We start from the raw sequence: 4,994 nt of genomic DNA, 5'->3' as shown, positions 1-4,994 counted from the left end.
AATATACCTGCAGCTGATGTTCTGTGATTGACAGCCTTCTGTCAGGTGTAACCCCAGAGGGGCTGAGGCCCGCCTGCCCCCAACCTGGTAACTCCAGGGGTGGGTGGGGGTGTAGAAAAAAGGCCTCCATCACTCTCAGGGCACGACTGAGGGACGCTTTCCTCTCTCTGGACAAGGAATTAAAAATGCAAGGGAGGGAGGGGTGTGTGTGTGTGTGTGTGTCCGTCCGTCCGTCCCCATCGCTGGAGGTTTTCCAATGAAGACTGAAGAGCTTCAAATTTTCTTGATTTTTCTGAGGCCTCTTATCCTTAAGGCAAATTCCATCTGTATGTACTGCAGCATTATAATTTCATTTTCTGCATCACCAACCTTTTGTTGAACCACATTCATTTTCATTACCAAATTAATATTGGAATCACTAAGATCTTCCAATTTATTTTCGATTCCTAATACATAAGCCAAAATACACTTGAAAGCCTCCAAAATATCGTCTCTAATTTGTTGGTTCCAAGTCTGGACCGAATTCATGAGCTCTTCTGACAATTCCTTATGGGCAGCAGATATCTCTTCCTTTATTTTAATTTCCATCGCAGCTGCATGATTTTTTAGGGCCTCAGCTAAGGCAACACTTAGATCTTTTTGCAGTATTTCTCTGGTCAAAGGCTCCCTTGCAGGGGTAGGAGGAGGTTGGGGGGGGGGGGGAAGTAGTGACTGTAATTTAGTTCCGGGAGCAGGTGAATTACCAGCGCTCTTCGAAGCATTAATCTTATGCTCCTTAGAAGCCATTCCACATTTAATCTTCTCCACCCAATTACTAAATCCAGGCAAACCACTTGTCCAGCAATTACTATTTAGTAATAAATCCCTACTGATTTAATGATATTTAAATGTTCTGAGCTCCGTAAAAATCTGTGTCATCAGAGCCTGACCCTTCCTACAAAGCTGTTCGGCGTCATTTTCTGTGTATTTCTAGCAAGTAATTTGTCAGAAGGAATTCTTTAAAATATGGAGTTAAAGTCTTTATACATACAATTAGAAGTTCTCCAGTATCAGTTCTGCCCGTATTGGAATCGGTAATAAATCAATCCTTGAGCTGAGGGTGGACGGCAGAAGTCCTTGATGCGGAGAATCCACTATGTTACCAGGTGGCTCCGTCTTTCCACCCCCAGATTTATGTTCTGGGGGGGTTAAATGGAGTGCTGTCCAAACATAGCTTACTCGCCTCCTCCTCCTATGCCCGTAGAAGAGGTAATCAAAGTGTCAAACAGTTGGTGGATACTGTTTAGACAGCTTAACGCAGCCAAGAATCCGGAGCTGTTAACAACAACTCCTCTCAGTCCCAAACCGGAAGTCTGACCTGAATCCCTTTTGACAGCTCATCTGTGTTCCTGGAGGAGAGGCCTCCTCCATGCTGCTGGCTATGGGGACAAAGTTTAGTCTTCCGCCCTGGATGCAACATCTCTCTCCTGGTTGAGAAGACTGGTCTTCTTCCCTTCTCAAAGCACTGCCCTTCTGGTTCACGGGGTCAGAAGGGGCCTTGGAGGTCTTCTAGTCCAACCCCCTGCTCAGGCAGGAAGCCGTATAGCCCATAGTACTGTTTCAGACAGACGGCTCTCCAAGGATCTAAAATGGTTCAATCAGGGCAAGTGGGCCTTCGTTGCTTTTCAATTTGGGGAAAATTTTTTGGGAGAACTTTATAGCTCCCGCTGCATTAAGAAAGTTCAAAACATTCTTAAAGATTCCTCTCATCCTGGGCACCTTTTTTTTTTGAACTATTACCATCTAGCAGCCGGTACAAGGCAACAAAAACAAGGACAAACAGGCTGAAAAACAGCCTCTATCCCAGAGCAGTCACTATATTGAATTCTACAGTATAGTGCAATATCAGGTTTTCAGTTTCAATTATATAGAACCGTGATGGCGAACCTATGACACAGGCGGCACACACAGCCATTTGTCAGGGCACCCAAGGCTTCGGCCTTCTTTTGAGGCCATTCGTCACCTGAAAAACGTCCCCACAGAGAAACCGGAAGTTACTTCCGGTTTGCTTGTAGGGTTGTTTTTCGTCCTCCGGAGCCTTCAGGGAAACCTCCTGAAGGCTCCGGAGGGCTAAAACTGGCCCTACGAGCAAACCAGAAGTTTGTTCCTGAATGTCCGGTTTGCCCGTAGGGCTGGTTTTTCTCGCTCCGGACCTCTGGGGGGTGCAAGGAGGCTGTTTTCGCCCTCCTCAGGCTCCTACAAAGCCTCTGGAGGGTTTGTAGGAGCCTGAGGAGGTTCGCCATCACTGATATAGAATGGAAAGGATGCCTGTTGGTGTTTTTATTTTTATAATTATAATGTGCGCTGAAGACGGCACTTAATGTCTTTGCACCATGTGCAGTGGCAATAAAGTAAAGCCCCTGCAGCCTGTATGGCGAGAGTCGGGGTTTATTCCAACCGCTCTCTTGACTATCCCAAATGTTTATTTTGGCTGAAGGAAGCTACCTGGATGAGTAACAAAACATCTTCAGTTGTAATAAAGGTTGGTCCAGCTGCTGCGATTTAACCATTTGTAAAAATGACACAACACACCTTCTTCCTCCCATCTAAAATTTATTATTTGTAAATGTAATAAATGCAGGGCATAAACAACCAGCCAAGGGCTTCATTTCCTCCCCAAATCCTTCTGGACCTCATCCCCACCTTCAGCCCAACCCAGGCGGGGTCTGCTCTGCCGTCCGCGGGTAACTCTACGGATTCCTGTGCGGAGCCCCACCCGCAAGGCACACCCCTCCCCTGGCTGTTTCCAAGAGAGGCAGTACCCCTGCCAACGTTGGGGGTGGGGCGTGGGGAGGGAGAAATCATCTTGCATCCCAGGGGTGGGTTCCTACTGGTGTTGGTACAGGTTCGTTTTGCGTGTGCAGTTCACTGTAAATTGTTCTGCACATACGTGAAAAACTACTAAAAAACATGCTGGCAATGGCAGTGGAGACCAGGGAACTGGTTCGAGGGTGTGGCCAGCCTGGGTCGCTGCCGGTTCTGCAACCCAGGCCAAATTACCACTAATGGTTCGCCTGAACCAGTACAGACCAGTAGAAACCCACCTCTGTTGCAACTGCCCATGAGCCCTTCCCAGTCCTTTCGTTTTCAGGCTGTGGAAATACCTACAGACCCCTCCTTACCTCTTGGAGGTGAACTGTTTACACTTCCTCCCTCAAGAGGACGCTATGGGGCATTGCACGCCCTAGACAAGGAGACCCAAGGACAGTCCCCCACCCCGCCATCCATCTGCTAAACAGCTGTTTCCCGCAACACTGTCTATGCCCGGGGGAGGTCAAACTACCTAGCAGGGCTGTATTACTATTACTCTGCTCATCTTTTCATCTTTCCTACCACCCATTTCCTTAGCTTCTTATGACTAACACTCGGTTGTTTGTATCTTGTGATTTAGGTTGATGGCTTTTATTTGAGTATTCTAAAGCCATCATTTAGTGTTGTATCTGATTTATGATGATGGTTTTTTATGATTATGATTTATCACTTGCTTATGTACACAGAGCTTCTGCACCAGGGACAAACTCATATAGGTCCAATCACACTTGGCCAATAAAAAAACTGAACTCTACTCTTCTACCCTAGCCTTGTACTCTATTCTACTACTTTACTACCCTACCCTACTCTTCTTCTCTATTCTAGTACTCTACTCTTCTACCCTACCACTCTATTCTACTACTCTAGTCCAGTGTTTTTCAACCTTGGCAACTTGAAGATGTCTGGACTTCAACTCCCAGAATTCCCCAGCCAGCATTCGCTGGCTGGGGAATTCTGGGAGTTGAAGTCCAGACATCTTCAAGTTGCCAAGGTTGAAAAACACTGCTCTAGTCTACTCTTCTATCCTAGTCTACTACTCTACCCTTCTACTCCATTCTACTACTCTTCTACCCTACCCTACCCTTGTACTCTACTCTTCTACCCTATTCTACTACTCTATTCCATTCTACTACTCTACTCTTCTACCCTACTACTTTACTCTGGTCTACCCTACCCTAGTATTCTATTCTACAACTGTACTACTCTACTCTATTTTATGACTCCGCTACTCTATTCTACTCCTCTACTCTACTCCCCTAGTCTTCTACTCTACTCTACTCCTCTACCCTTTTACTCTACTACCCAACCCCTCTACTCTACTCCCCTACACCTTGCCTCTATTCTGTTCCTCTTCTACTCTAACACAGCTCACCTGGCGGAGACCCCCCCCCCGAACGGAGCGCGGTACCCCTGCATCCCCCCCCCCGGCTTTGCCACAGGTTTCCCCCCCCCGGGGAGGGGCGGGTGGGGATGGGCGGGCCGCAGACTCCCGGGGGGGTCTCTCCGAACGGCCAGCCCCGCCCCCAATTCGCAGCAGCTGCGATTCCAGCGCCGCGCGTCGCCCGCGGGCAGCCGGCGAAAGAAACCACTCCCCCGTTTTCTCCCATTGGCCGAGTGCGCCGCTCGTCTGCGCTGGAGGCGGAGGGCGGTGCCTGGCCGCGCGGGGCTCCTCGGGACTTGTAGTTCCGCGCCGTGAGGGCCGGGCTGAGAAGGATCCAGGGACACCCTCGGGGCTCGGACCGATCGAAGGCCCAAATGCCCCGATGAGGGAAAGGAAGGGCTCCCCCCCGCCGCGCTTCCACCCTCTAGCAGTCTAAACCAAAGCGTGGAAAAAGCGGCGGGTAAGCAAGGGTTAAGAAGACCCGGCTTCTGAGGCGGAAGATTTTCCCGCCCCATCCATCCCAAGCCCCTCCCGCTCCCCAGGACGCGCCCCGCCCCCTCGCCTGCCATTGGCGGGCGCGCCGGGCGGGCGCGTTTAAAAGGGACTACATTTCCCGGCGGGCGCGCGAGAGCGTCTGGCGTGCCGGCGGAGAGAGTGAGGCAGAGAGAGAGAGAGAGAGAGCGAGGGAGGGCGGGGCTGTGCGCGTGGGGTGGGCGGGGCTACGGCGTCCCCGAGGCGACGCGGGGGGGGGACGCTGGCGGCT

Source organism: Thamnophis sirtalis, unplaced genomic scaffold (genome assembly GCF_051295495.1).
Source record: "Thamnophis sirtalis isolate CommonGarterSnake01/CBP01778 unplaced genomic scaffold, rThaSir2_p1.2 scaffold_2, whole genome shotgun sequence".
In the NCBI taxonomy this organism is placed as follows: Eukaryota; Metazoa; Chordata; class Lepidosauria; order Squamata; family Natricidae; genus Thamnophis; species Thamnophis sirtalis.
This window is presented reverse-complemented; position numbering follows the sequence as displayed.